The sequence below is a fragment of the Suricata suricatta genome, chromosome 7 (assembly GCF_006229205.1).
Source record: "Suricata suricatta isolate VVHF042 chromosome 7, meerkat_22Aug2017_6uvM2_HiC, whole genome shotgun sequence".
Classification (NCBI taxonomy): domain Eukaryota; kingdom Metazoa; phylum Chordata; class Mammalia; order Carnivora; family Herpestidae; genus Suricata; species Suricata suricatta.
In genome coordinates, this window is record NC_043706.1 from 124,521,345 (window position 1) to 124,536,297 (window position 14,953).

The following is a 14,953-nucleotide window of genomic DNA, read 5'->3' on the forward strand; positions in this document are numbered from 1 at the left end:
TGGGACATGGTGTGAAGGCTGCTATGGTTTCCTGTCTGCACTTCTTTTATTTTTTATTTTTTTAATGCTTTTTATTTATTTTTGAGAGACAGAGAGAGACAGTGTGAGCAGGGGAGGGTCAGAGAGAGAGGGAGATACAGAATCTGAAGACAGGCTCCAGGCTCTGAGCTGTCAGCACAGAGCCCAATTCGGGGCTGGAACCCATGAACCATGAGATCATGACCTGAGCGGAAGCCCGGAAGCTCAACCGACGGAGCCACCCAGGCGCCCCGCCTGTTTGGACTTTCTTAACTGACCCAGAAACAAAGTGTTTCACAAATCAGGAATTGCTTTTTGATTTGCATTTTTGAAGTTTATTTATTTAATTTTTGGAGAGAGAGAGAGAGCCAAAGAGGGGCAGAGAGAGAGGGAGATTGAAGAGAATCCCAAGCCGGCTCTGCACAGAGCCTGTCACGGGGCTCCAGCTCATGAACTGTGAGATTAGGACCTGAGCCAAAATCAAGAGTCAGAAGCTTAACTGACTCAGCCACCCAGATGTCCCTAGATTTTGATTTACATTTAAATTGATATAATCTCTCATATTGCTGTGGTTGATCGTTCAGTAAAGGTCAATCAGGTGCAGAACTGATATTAATTAATTTGGTTTGAACTTGCACACACATTTCTTGTACATATGTTAGCTACTCAGTATAGCTTCTGCAGGCCTGATGCCCCAGCATCACTTTTTTAGTTTATTTATTTAGTTTTGAGAGAGAGAGAGTGCAGAGGAGGGGAAGAGGGCCAAAAGGAGAGAGAAAGAGAATCCCAAGGAGGCTCCTCACTGTCAACATAGAGCCCCATGTGGGGCTGGAACTCTAACCACAAGATCATGACTGGAGCGGAAATCAAGAGTCCGACGCTTAACTGACTGCGCCACCAGGTGGCTCCACAAGCATCATCTTTAATGGCTCCTTTCATTTTCACAAGTGTCTGGGCTTGGATGACAAATTATATGGTCACCCAACATATACGTTATGTATAATGTCGGTGTACCCTTGTTTGACATTTTCTAAGCTTGCTCTGCCCTGGATCTCACCAAGTTAGTGTGAGGCCTCATCCTTAGTGGCTGCTGGAAGACCCTGCCTTCTGTAAGACTGTCCCTCTGCTTGGTGTGAAGCCCATGGATACCGAGGTTGTGGCCTTCCTTTCTTCACTGCCTCTTCCTGAGGCCATATTTCTTACTAGCCAAAAACACAAAGTAAAACAAATATTCCTAAGGACAAGCGAAAGATATGAAGTAAAATAACACAAGGAAGTGAGAAAAATAAGAAAAACCGAAATGTTGAAATTAAAATATAAGGGTTACAATACAAACGTAATGAAAACAATCTGTTAGAAGATCCAATGATCACATTTAATTATAAAACAAAAATGAAAAGCTACAATATGTAAAGTAAAGTAAAAATATGAACACAGATGTAAAACAATTCTCTTGCCTGAATTCAAAACAGGAATGACTGTACAAAAAGTCACAAATACTGACGACCACACCATAGGAGCCTACCTCCAGCCAATCACCCGGCTAGATATTTCGCGTATATTAATTCACTGAATTCTCACATTCCTCTGAAATAGATGATTATTCTCATTTTACAGATGAGGAAACTGAGTCTTGATGACTCAGTTAAGTATTTTGCCTACACAGCTAGGAAAAAATTAGAATTTAAACTAGGTCTATTGATTCCAGAGTCTAAATAGTAACTTTACATTATAATGTCCTGCTAACTCTTGTTTTATCTAAGGCTCAGAAAAATTGTTGCTGTCATAATGAAAACCCTTGATTATGGACAAAAAAAGCTATTTTATATTCTGCTTACTATATAGAATATATGTGTACTATATTTCATGAGATTTGAAACAAAAATTTAAATCTATGAGTATTTAGGGGCACCTGGGTGACTCAGTCGGTTAAACATCCAGCTTCGGCTCAGGTCATGATCTCACGGTTCGTGGGTTCCAGCCCCATGTCGGGCTCTGTCCTGACAGCTAGCTCAGAGCCTGGAGCCTGCTTCGGATTCTGTGTCTCTCTCTCTCTCTGACCCTCCCCTGCTCACACTGTCTCTCTCTACCTCTCAAAAATAAATAAAAAACATAAAAAAAGTAAAAAAATCTATGACTATTTAAACAGAAAATCCTGGGGATGCCTGCGTGGCTCAATTGGCTAAGTGTCCAGCTTCGGCTCAGGTCATGATCTCACGGCTCGTGGCTTCTGGCCCCTATGGGGCTCTGTGCTGACAGCTCAGAGCCTGGAGCCTGCTTCAGATTCTGTCTCCCTCTCTCTCTATCCCTCCTCCACTCATGTTCTTTCTGTCTGTCTGTCTCTCTCTCTCTCAAAAATAAATATTTAAAAAACTGAGAAAATCCTGTCACTAAGGATAATCTATTCCTAATGATATGACATACCTTAGTTTTTATTATAATAAACAGGATTAGGCAGGGTGAGAAGAATGCTTTTAAAGTCAAATTTGGAACTTCCCGAATACACTCATATTTGCAGGTAAGTCTAACTTACACTCATTCACTTCACTTTGCAATTACATGTGCAGTAGGAAGGGAGGATTAGGTGGAGCCATGGGGGAGAATGAGGCAGGTAAAAGCAGTAGCATGGGAAAGGCAGGAGAGACAGAACGTGGCTTAGCATCAGCAAGGGACTGAATTCTCAATGGTTGTAAAAGGGCTTTTAACTTTAACTTACACAATTCGAGTCTGTTTCGAACAAGGTATTTTCATTCTAGAAAGAGAAAGAGACCAGTGAGAGTAGAAGCCACAAGTCAGGATTCTGGGGAAAACGGGAAGTAAACGGATACACTTGGAAAGTATGGGTAAACCATTCCAGAGGTTGAGAACACATGGGAGAAGGAGCTCCAACTCCAATGGTTGCACAGGGCTCAGCGAGATTCTTCTCTTAAAATATAAATGTAAAAACCAAGTCTATGCTCAAGGATACATCATCAAAGCTAGAAAAACTCACCTTGGGTAGTCTATTAGTCATCTATACCTGTGTACAATAACAAAAACGTAGCTGCTTAAACCAATAGATATTTATTATCTTATATAGTTTCTAAGGGTCAGGAAATCAGGGGTTGGCTGGTGGTTCTGGTTCAGGGTCTCTCATAAAGTTGCAGTCAAGATGTTGGCCGGGACTACAGTTATCAGAAGGTTCGACTGGGTGGGGGTATCTGTTTCCAAGCTCACGCATGTGGGACTTCAGTACCTTGCCGGCTGCTCTTCTCTCCTGGAGCCTCAAAGGGCTGCTTGTGGCATGTGATAGGAAGCTGGTTTCCTCCAAAGGGAATGATCCAAAAGAGAGAGATCCAAGACAATGACAGCAGTGGCTTTTGATGACCTAATCTCTGAGGTTGTGTATAAAACCTCTTTGGTTTTATCCTGCTTGTTAGACATGAGTCTCTGGATTCAGCCCACACTGAAAGGGAAGGGACTTAAGCTCCATCTCTCGAAGGGAGGAGTGTCAAAACATTTGTGAACATTCTTTTTAAATCATCAAAAAATGCATAAAGAATATCATGGCTCACATAAACACATGCACAGTGAAACATTTGCCCATAAGAAGTATGTCAAACGCAATTTCCTGAACATGAAGCCACTTCAGTGTTGCAAAATTTGTCTTAATATTGTCACTTGCTGTCTAACATTGTCAGTTATTACAAACGTCACGGCACAGTGCTTTTCACATTTTGTTCCAACGCTCAAGTGGATATTTGTCATGCCTTCCAGTTGCCAGCGTCTTTGAACACCCTTCTCATGTTTGGGGAATTTCCTCCATTTTAAGTCCTCTTCCTAAGGCCGAAGCTAGAACTTTCCTTCTTAACCTCCTTTGTGGCTAGAACCTACGGATCGAACTCGTGTTCCTCCACCCAGAGAGTCCCATGAAGGATGTCAATTTGGCAAAGGGGGAGCATGGCCCAGAATCCAGTTTCCAGGAAGGGGAAGGAAAGGACTCCAATGATGGACTCACACCTTGGATGCCTCACTTCGAGATTCTGCTTTCTTGTGTTGGCTTAATTCCCAGACACCCTGTCTCTGTGTGGTGCTCCTAGTCCTTATAACAGTATTCCCGTTTACTCGTCTCCGACTTTTTATTAACTCTTGTTTCATTTAAAAAAACAAACAAACAAACCTAAACAGTAACATTTTTATTCTGCCCATAGATTTTGTGAGTCAGAAATTGGGCAAGGATACAGTAGGGATAGCTTCATGTCCCTGTTCCATGATCTGGGTGCTTAGCTGGGAAGATTCAACGGCTACGTCACTTGATGGTTAGTTGCTAGGATCAACTGAAGGCTGACGCTCCCCTGCTCACACTGTCTCTCTCTGTCTCTCAAATTAAAAAAAACCCCACAGGGTAGGAAGATAAAGTAACAGGTGGGATGGGAGGTAATGTCGTGGTCCTCTTTGGAAAAACACCATCTGCCACGCCGCAGAGTGAAATTTTCTCCAATAGCTCAGAGTTACGTGTAACTCTGACTAGACTAACTTGTGTTCCAGGCCCGTCCTTAACCAGTGGCCACAGAAATTTAACACAATCTTGAGGCTGCAGAAGAGGCACTGCTAAGGGCACTCTATGATGAAAACAGTTCAGAACTGTTTTGTACTAGAGGTCTTTGCGAGGCTAAGTCTGGGGTTAAATGAAAATATCGTTTAAATAGTCTACGGCCATGTTCCAGAAGATCATGGAGGATTTGACAGCCAGATAGGTGGTAAGGAAGCTCTGTAATGGCCTTGGGGTGCAGGACTGCATGTCTAAGAGGCCTCTTCTTCGTATATTTGAGTGAGTTTTAACTGCATCTCTAAACTTGAAAATGGTGATATAAACTCTTGCTATAGAGGGTTGTTAAAAACAACAACAACAACTAGATAATATTTGTAATGAGCTTAGAGCAATGCCAAGCGTCGTGTGGCGGAAGTAGGTAGGGGGCAATTCCACCGGTTGTTACCCTCAGGGACTCTCAGGGGCAGTCAATGTTCTTGACTGGGACCCAGGTCACAGCAGTCACACAAGTTCCAGGAGGCAGCAGGGCAATGCGGTTCTTACAGTAGGACCTAGCAGGTGAAGAGTCAGTCGGTGAGGTCCCACCCAGGTGAATTTGTGCAGGCTCCAGGATGATAGAAGTTCTCGGTCAAAGGCAGCCGCCTGCACTGTAGGAACCGGGGCGTTGCTGCCAGACCGTGCTCGGTTCCCAGGCTCCCCGACGCTCCACAACACCAGAGCCATGGCTCTGTGGTCATGTCGAGGTCTTGGGGTGGGGTGGGGAATGCAGTGGCCGTCTTGGTAAAGGAGGTGAGACGACAAACCGGTGCACAAGATGGACGGAAAGCACTGAAGAGAGAAAAGAACACCAACTTCAAGGGCACGGATGGGTCGTGGGAACAGAGGAGGGCCCTCACTGCCGGTGAGGAGGGGCGGCGGCCGTGGCGCCGGCAGCCAGGGGGAGGGCCGCTTGTGCCACACTCCCCGCAGGTGGCACAGACACAAATTTCTACAAAACTTCCTTCCTGTGCGACTTGTTAAGAAGAAAACCGGCCCGAGAAGCAGAGGGGTCCGAGAACTCTGCCGCTGCCCTTGCAACTCTTTCCTCGAAGTTTATTCTATTTGGAATAAAACAGACGAAGCCCTCCCAGTGGGCTCCGTCCCTGCCGGGCCAGGCCCCGCACTTCCATAACGCGCCCCCCAGGAACCCAGACGCTTACTGGTGTGTTTGTTTCCCGCGCCCGCGCACCTCGAAACCGAAAGCACCCCTGGCTGCGCCGGAGTCCCGCTCGGATCTACCAGCCGAGCGTCCCCGCCGCCAGCGGGCCCAACCCGGTTGCAGTTGCGCTCCCTGCCGCGACGGGCCGCGGGCAAAGCTGCGGCGGCGGGAAACCGAGGCTCTGGCGGGGAGGTCGCTCCAGCTTGGGGTGAAAAAACCGGGAAAACAGCGGCGAAGACTCCTCAGAAATTCTTAGAGGAGGGTTCGAGGACGGTGGAACACTGCTTGTAGGAAGAGTGAACTGCAGACCGTTCGCCTGTACCAGGATGGCCGAGTGGTTAAGGCGTTGGACTTAAGATCCAATGGACGATGTCCGCGTGGGTTCGAACCCCACTCCTGGTAGATGTTTAGTTTTCTCTTTTTACCTTAAAAATTTTATTTCTTTTTTAAATATACGTTTCACTGAGCACACCGCGCCTGGGGCCCAAGAATTCCGTTTTCCGGCCGGGAGAGACGTACCCATCTCCCGCCCTCCCCCGCCCAACACGCACAACCCTCGGCCTCGCTTCCCGCGGGCGGGAGACGACTTGGCCCGCGGACTGGACGCGGGCGCGGGTGGGGACGGGGGCCGGAGGGCGTCTCCACGGCCCGGGCCGCGCGGTGTCGAAGGCTCCCGGGGCCGAGGCGGGGTGGGGGCTCGGGGCTCGGCCGCGTTGCCGGGCCCCGCTTCCCCGCTGCGGAGCCGGGCCCGGGCGGGCGCCTCTGATGGGAGAGCGTCGTTAGAAAGCTGCCTCCGCCGGAGTCAAGGCTATTCCCCACCTTTTTCCTTTTCGCCAAAATGAATTGTGTGCGCACAATTCTTCCATTAGCTCCTTGAAGGCGGAGACTGTAGGCACCGCAGCTCTAAAATGGACTCTAGCTTCCATCCGGCTTAGTATTTTAAAGTACCAATGGCAAGGTCTCGTTTTCTTCCTTCCTTCCTTCCTTTTTTTTTTTTTTTTTCTTTTTGATACTTTTTAAAATATGAAAGTAATCTAAGACCTACAGGAAAAAGTTGCAGCTACAGGGCGAAGAGCACTTTTAAAAAAAATCATTGGCTAGTAAGATACCGACTAGGTGTTCCAGTACAAGCATTAAAATCGGGAAATTCATACTGATAATTCACTACATCTAGTCCCTAAACCTCTTTCAATCACCAGTTGTCGTTTATAGTGAATTCTGTTCAGAATAAAGGATTGAATTTACTTGTCACATCTCCTTAGGCTTCTTGAGTCTGTAACTGTCACGGTCTTGACATTTCTGAAGATGACAGGCCAATCACTGTGGAGAATGTCCCTTTGTCAATTGGGTTTGTCTGATTAGATTCGGCTTGTGCTCTGCAGCAGGAGTATGGCGGAAGCGATTCGGTGTTCATACTGCATCCGCTCTGGGGGAGTGATTTTGATGTGTCCTGTTAACCGAACTTAATTCTCTTGATTAAGCTTCTCTGCCAGCCTTCACCACCATAAATTCACTCTTTCCCCCTTTGTAATTAATACATATTTTGGGGGAAATGTTTTGAAGCTGTATAAATATCCTATTACTCATCAAACTTTCCATTTGATTCAGTTATTTATGGAATCATAAGTAATGTAAGTATGCACTCATGGTGCATACTATTTTAATAAATGGTTACAATCCAGTCTATATTTGTTCGATGCTCAAAGTGTCCCAGATTTGGCCAGTGAGAATCCATTGGAGCTGCTTTTTAACATGTCTCCATCATTCTTTAGCACTTCCGTACGTCGTAGTCCAAAATATTCCATGCTTACCTTGTATTTTCTGTGACACAGCCCTAGCGTCAGCCATTTTCAAAAAATCCCTGATTCCCTTTAGCAGGAGAAATGTCGTTAGAAACCAAGATCTCAGTGCTAGACGTGGTCATTCTTTTGATGTGTTACTGTTCCCAGGCCCTCTGAGTAGACAGAATTAGGATGTATGTGTGTACGCGAAACTATATTTGCCTGTTTACATCCAGGAGGAGTTTATACCAGTGCCTCCAATTCTGATGCAACATTACAGATTTTTAGTTTTTCTATCCATATCTGTAATTCCCTAACCTTGCCACCTGTCGATGTAAAATTTACCTTGCTTGAGCCTATCTAACAGATTTAGAGTTGAATTGTTCATGAAGGGAAGGGAAGGAAAGAGGAAAAGAAAGAATGTCTAAGTAGTTTGGACGCCGCTAGCGTCTGAGGCCTGGCCATAAACCAGTCACTGTTAGACACTTGGGATGTGCAGATAAGTAACACAGCCTCTGTCTCAAGGAGCTCAGTTAGTGAGAGAGAGAACTTTTAATGAATCACACGTATAATGAGAAAACATGAGTTCCGTCCGAGATGCTAAAGGAGCAGTGTGGGAAGTCCTAACTCTTTCCCAGAGAGTCAGCTTCAGTTGGGAACTGAAGGAAGGGAAGTAGGACTCTGGGAAGAGAGAGAGAGGTACTGGCGGGGTAAGCCATCTTGAAACAGTGCTAAGTATGGTCTCTGCAGTCCACTGAAGAGTTGGAAACAAGAAACAACCTGATTAGTGTTGCCTTTGGCAGTATCTCTATCAACATGGAAACTCTTGGTCCATCTATATAGGTTTGGGAGAGGGGAACATATTGAATTGGAAGGAAATATTTTTGGGTGAAAATTATTTAATTCAGTCAAATAGCCAGTTCAGCTGAGCTCAGTCCACCTCTTTCTTCCACCTTAAGAGGCCAAGCAAGAGGAAAAACGATATCGATTTGAAACCTTTGGAGCCTGAACACAGGGACTTGTGCTAATTTAAGTGTTTGTATTACTATGTTCAAGTGTAAATATAGAACAGTACTAGGAAAAATAGGCAAAAAACAGTGTGGAGTTTTACTTTGTTTCTTTAAAACTTTGTTGTAAATCAGGCTTCTAGTTTGTATTAACCGGTTACCGTGCATTAGCTGATACAGTAAAAACAAAACCAAAACCAAAAAAACCTGTGAATATTCTTCTTGAAATTGCTGAGAGCCTGCCAGATTACTCAGAGACTCACAAAGATGGATGAAAGGGTGTTGGAAGGCCGTTGGTGTATAAACAAGAGAATCTATCAGGTTGGTGCCGGCACACTGAATCACAAGTTTTCTAATGGTCAGTTGTATGGCCTACTTAGCCATAACCTTTACATGTCAATTTAGATTCAATCTTTTGCTTTACTATTTTCTTCTCTACAAAATGTTTTATCACTGGTTTTCTCTGATTAGCAGGATGCTCTAACTGAATTAAAAAAATTTGATGTTTACTTATTTATTTTGAGGGGTAAGGGGGAACAGAGGGAGGGGGAGAGAGAGAATTCCAAGCAGGCTCCATGCTGAGCGCAGAACCCAACCTCATGAACTGTGAGGTCATGGCCTAAGCCGAAAACAAGAGTTGGACACCGAACCAGCTGAACCATCCAGAAGCCCCACTAACTGAATTTTGATTTAATGTAGCAAGCATTAAGAATACGATTCAATTTATAAAAGTTCAAGTCATGTGGTGACTCAGTAGAAAGAATCAAGGCTTTGGGTAGGACAGGTTTGCCAATTTTCTCAGGTTCCTAGTCTTCTTTTTCTCATTCACAAATGGGAAAATATTTACCTCCCACTGCGTGGTTATAAGGCTGAATGAATGCTAATAATGCCTTCTTAATGATAACAATCATAATAAGTATTATTAATAATACTACTAATGTTAGGTAATATTGTTCTCATAATACTGCTTTCTCACAAAAGTGGGGGTTTCGGATCTCTCAGTTCTCTTCCCTCTTCTGGAGCCATCCACCGTGGGGGTACAGAACAGCTACATTGTGCAAGTCGGAAGAAATCTTACTTGAATGTAAAGACCACTTCGCAATTTTTCAAAAACACTTTTACAGGGGCTCCTGGGTGGCTCAGTCATTTAAGTGGCCAACTTAGGCTCAGGTCATGATCTCACGGTTCGTGGGTTCGAGCCCCACGTCGGGCTCTGTGCTGACAGCTAGCTCAGAGCCTGGAGCCTGCTTCAGATTCTGTGCCTCCCTCTTTCTGTACCCTTCCCCCACTCGTGTTCTGTTTCTCTCTGTCTCAATAATAAATAAAAACATAAGAAAAATTTTAAAAAAGACACTTTTACATTCACAATCTCCTTTGACAGACAAGATCATACAAGACTCATTGTACCTAGGTGGGAGATACAATTATACACCAGCTTCCTCAACAGATGTAAAAAATCATGTTTTCTTTCACTCAAAATTACCTATATAGAGCCAGAGAACATCAGTAGCTCTTAAAAATTGAAATCCTGTCCTACAATGTAGCAGAATCTTTACTTTCTTCTGAAACATAGGCTTGTTATATTAGACTCTTTTTTTTAATTCTTAAAAGACTTTGAATTTAAATTTGAACCATTTGTAGGTTTACCACCACTAAGCCTCGACTGACTTTCCAATAATTATTTTAATAATGAGAAATTAAGTCACTACTTAATCTGGGTTATAAATTAAGAGTATGGATTTGTAGGCCTTCTCTTTGTTGGTTTGAACTAGTGTAACCTACTCAAAACTGATTATTTCCTGTTTGCTTTACACAGAACTCTGTGGAAGACTATTGCCAATACATTTAAACAGTGACATCTACTGGTTAATTTGAGGCACATTTATGTGTTAAATTCTGCCTACCTTATACAGACTATAAGATCCTGATAAATTGGTGTTCCATAGTGTTTGGGAACACATTAAGGCTATGTCGAATCCAGCCAGTATTCCGACTCTCCTTTTTCTCAGTCAATCATTGATAATAAATCTTCCACAGAAAAGATTCCCGAATCACTGACACAATTTGCATGAGCCGTAATTTTAACTGTATGAATAGGCCTTTCTCTCATCATATCCATCCTCTTTATTTCAATATCATATTTATTTTCAAGTTCAGAAACTATGAAGTTGAAGAGGAATAAAGATTCGGGTTAGTCACTAGCTTTAAAACACAAAAGTCTTGCCCAATTTGAGAAATCCTGAACAAGGAGCTTTCTTTGTCCTTAGTACAAAGTAGGAATTTGGATATCCTAATTATTCCTTTTGTATAACATTTTGCTTTTAGACACAATTGCAGCTAATTAATGAACAAGTTGAATGCACATCACACATTTGCTAATTGTTTAAATGAGATAAATGACAACGCCTTGAGTTTTCATGAGTCTGTTCAGTTACAAAGATGTCAGGTAAGAGTCAGGGAACGTAATTCTAGCTTCTCTCTATCTGCACTACTGCTGGGTATAAGGCCATTGTGACCCACATCGTTCAACTGTGAACCACCTGGTTTCATTTTCATCTAAATAGATTTTGATGCTTCTGAGCCACTTATTGGAATGCCTAGCAGTGAGGCAGTGACTGCAGTGGATCCTCACTGAAGCACGAACTGTGTGTGCCTAACAGCGTGTCCTTTAACACATCGTATCCACTGTATAAATGCCCATGGGAGAAACAACCAACCTTGAAACCCACTGAGTATATTACACTGGTCATCTATTTACTGTACACATGCTACTTCTCAGTTAGGATATGTGTTTTATTTTTAATTAATTAATTAATTAACTTGTATCCAAGTTAGTTAGCATATAGTGCAACAGTGACTTCAAGAGTAGATTCCTTAATGCTTCTTACCCATTAGGCCCATTCCCCCTCCCACAACCCCTCCAGCAACCCTCTGTTTGTTCTCTATGTTTAAGAGTCTCTTAAATTTTTATTTTGTTCCCTTTCCTGTTTTTATATTATTTTTGCTTCCCTTCCCTTATGTTCATCTGTTTTGTATCTTAAATTCCTCATATGAGTGAAGTCATATGATATTTGTCTTTCTCTGACTGACTTATTTTGCTTAGCATCATGCCCTCTAATTCCATCTGCCTAGTTGCAAATGGCAAGATTTCATTCTTTTTAAATTGCTGAGTAATACTCATTGTGTAGATAGATAGATAGATAGATAGATAGATAGATAGATAGATCTTTTTTATCCATTCATCAGTCAATGGGCATTTGGGCTCTCTCCATACCTTGGCTATTGTCGATAGCGCTGCTCTAAACGTGGAGTGCATGTGCACCTTCGAAACAGCACACCTGTACAGGATATGTGTTTTAAAATATACCCAGGATTTGTTTTAATCAAGTATGGTAAGACACACAGACACAGAAATGACTGACATAGGGAATTATTTCTGATACTCACAAATCCCTAGAAACAAGTCATGGCAGGCCATGTAGGTAGGTCAAGGAGCAAAGGAAACAAGGAAAAGCGTGGGCAAAAATGTTTATTGGGTTTTCACAGGAAGGCATTTGTGAGGCAGGGTAAGCAGTCTTAGGATTGGCTAGTCTGGATAATGTTAGTGGGCTCTAACGTTGTAGAGGCTGTTCCGAGTTGCATGGTATCTCTAGGAATTAGCCCACCCTGGGAGGGGCAGTTCTTCTCTTGTCAGCAAGGTTCCAGATGGCAGAATGTGAGAAATGACATAAAATAGGAAAATATAGTTAATTTAGTATGTGTTCGGGCATTCTTACATCTCCTTTCTACTCTTACACTTTCTTCTTCTTCTGCAGCTAGGTCATTCTTATCTGATTAAAAGAGTCAGGATCCAGAAGCCCAAAGAGGCAAACATGTAAGTAGTTTTTGAGTCATTTCCATCTGAGTGTGGCTATACAATATACTCATGCAAATCATACCTCAAATTTATCTTTGCGTTTATGTTGTCTTTTCAGCCATTTTGTTCATGGCTATAGTACAGTAACACTCAAAGTTACTGAAAAAGGTAGCTTTTTAAATTGCACTGAAAAGATGAATCATTGAGTTGAATATCTGTCTCTGGTCTACAATCTCCTTTGTACATAAACACAGAAGTTTGTGTGCCTGTGAAATACACAGCACGGGTCTAAGAGGCAACACTGAGGTAACACAGAACCATGAACAGAAGTCAGCCAGCCCAAGTTTCAATCTCAGCTCCAGATTAGCAATGTGACTTTGGAGTGGTTATTTGGTTTCTCCAAGTCTTTGGTTTTTCTAATCTGTAAAACGGGAATGATGGCAGAAGTAGCTATCAAATGATGTCTTTGAGAGTTAGATGTACCGTTGACAAAGTGCCTAGAAATTGCCCGGCATTTGGGTGATCAATAGATTAAACTATTGCTATGCTTTAATGACTCTTACGAAGTGTACCCATGGATTGACTATAAGACCGGTTTGCCACAAAGGTAGAAGTTGTTCATGGAATTGATTCTGTTAGATATGCCTTGTATTTGCCATAGCAGTTGTAGATAAGTGAGATTGTTAGCAATAGATACAATTTTTAAAAGAGATGAAATTTGGGAGAGGGGCATAGAGGCATAGATTGCATTTTTCTGATTTGTTCATTAAACTTTTTTTCCATCTGAAAGTCTTTAAATGCCTACCTTCCCATCATCAACAATCTTTTCTTAAACAAAACGAGTAGGCCCTTGAATAATTTTTATGTTCAAAAAATAGCACAGAGTTCTAACCTCTAACTTTTCAAATTCATGATAAGTGAGCTTATTGTTTTCCCCTGGGTGTCACACCCACTGGGTTAGTCACAAACAGCTATATTAAGGATGTTTTCCACATTTTTTAAACGCTAGCATTCTGGCCCACCCAGTCCTGCTTCGATTTTAAATGTAACTTGACTTAACTTTTTAAAACTTTCTCATAAAGAAAAAAATAAAGACTCTGATTACTTGGAAGATGTTTAGAACAATCCGCAACGTCATGCTTTTAAGTGTGGCAGAGTGCTTCGTCCAGTGTAGCCTTGGAATCTGTGATTGTGTCGAAGAGCCCCATTACTATGACTCAGTGCGATGCCTAATTCTATTAGTGCGCTACAAAGAACAACGTGTAGAAAGATACATGGGACCAAAATGAAACTTTAAAGTGGCATAATGAGTTGAAATGACCTCAGTTATATGCTAATTGATCAATTAGCCAACTTCTTTAATGCTGATTTTATTCTCCTGTGAGGAATCCTCAGACCAAAGTAAGAAGGGGGTGAACTTGGGTAATTCTGGATGGTGAAGCTCCTTGGATAGATCTGGAGTAAAGACCATGCTTCCCACTGGGCTTTTCTGTTCTGCTTCTACATCTCCGCACCAGAAGCCAGTCTCGTGCCTGCTTCGAGAACACACAGCTGCTGCTGCCTTTTACCCCTGTTTTCAAAATGTCTTGGAAAGTCTTTGAGAGAAACACCAGCGTGGAGAGGTTGGGCAGTCTCTAGTTCCAAATGAACAATTCATTCATTCATTCATTCATTCACTATTTTTTAAGTGACTATGCTGGTTGCTCAGATATGGCAATGAATAAGAAAAACAAACAAATAATCATAATGTTAATACTTTAACAGCCATAGTTTTCTGTTGGAAGTGTGGGGCATAGTATGGAGCAGGAGGAAAGAAGCAGAGACCTTTCATAGAACAGATAGAATGTGAATGGACAGTAGCAATCTGCTCATCACCCCGGGAGAGATTGGACTCAGCCCACAGAAAGAGAAAGTGAGAGACAGAGGGAGAAAGGGAAGGAAAGGAAGGGGGGGAAGAAAAAAAAGGGAAAGAAGGAAAGAAAGAAAGAAAGAAAGAAAGAAAGAAAGAAAGAAAGAAAGAAAGAAAGAAAGGAAGGAAGGAAGGAAGGAAGGAAGGAAGTGAGAGAGAGTAGGAAGGGAGAGGGAGAGAGAGAGAGAGAGAGAGAGAGAGAGAGAGAGAGAGAGAGAGAGAGAGAGAGGTAGAGGCAAGACCTCACCTAAATTCCGGAATCTAGTCCTTCTGGAATCAGCTCCACCCTAGTATTTCCAAGTTAAGACAATAAATTCCTCTTTTGTGTGTGGCTTCTTATCTGAAGTTAAAAGAGTCCTGTCCTGAAATAACATAGCTTTGGTTAGTATTGCTATAAGGTTGAGTATCTTCTTGAATATCAAAGGAGTTTAAAAAGAATTGTTACATTTCAGAAGGGAAACAAGTGATGGCTTCATGAGGTTTAATCATGGGCTTGTTGAACTTTTGAGTTGGAAGGGATTTACTTAGATAAATCTTCCAATAAAACAGAAGTAACCCACTGACGACTCCTGGCAGAGGTGAACTCGTCTCTGAACTAGTGGTGTTTAATAGTGATAGCACTTATCTTGGGAGGCATTCTGGAAGAATGTGGG

At 42.6% G+C, this 14,953-nt stretch overlaps 2 long non-coding RNA genes and 1 other non-coding gene across 3 annotated transcripts; 1 reads left to right on the top strand and 2 right to left on the bottom strand.

Annotated features, from left to right (window-relative positions):
• Positions 1-3,062: 3,062 nt before the first annotated feature.
• LOC115295686 lies at positions 3,063-6,683 on the bottom strand. The gene is made up of 2 exons (XR_003910528.1): positions 5,749-6,683; positions 3,063-5,377 (listed from the first exon to the last, which is right to left on the bottom strand). It is a non-coding gene; the product is annotated as an uncharacterized LOC115295686 (long non-coding RNA).
• TRNAL-UAA lies at positions 6,068-6,149 on the top strand. The gene has a single exon. It is a non-coding gene; the product is annotated as a tRNA-Leu (tRNA).
• A 7,066-nt stretch (positions 6,684-13,749) lies between the features above and the next one.
• Positions 13,750-14,658, bottom strand: LOC115295687. The gene is made up of 2 exons (XR_003910529.1): positions 14,548-14,658; positions 13,750-13,961 (listed from the first exon to the last, which is right to left on the bottom strand). It is a non-coding gene; the product is annotated as an uncharacterized LOC115295687 (long non-coding RNA).
• Between the last annotated feature and the right edge of the window lie 295 nt (positions 14,659-14,953).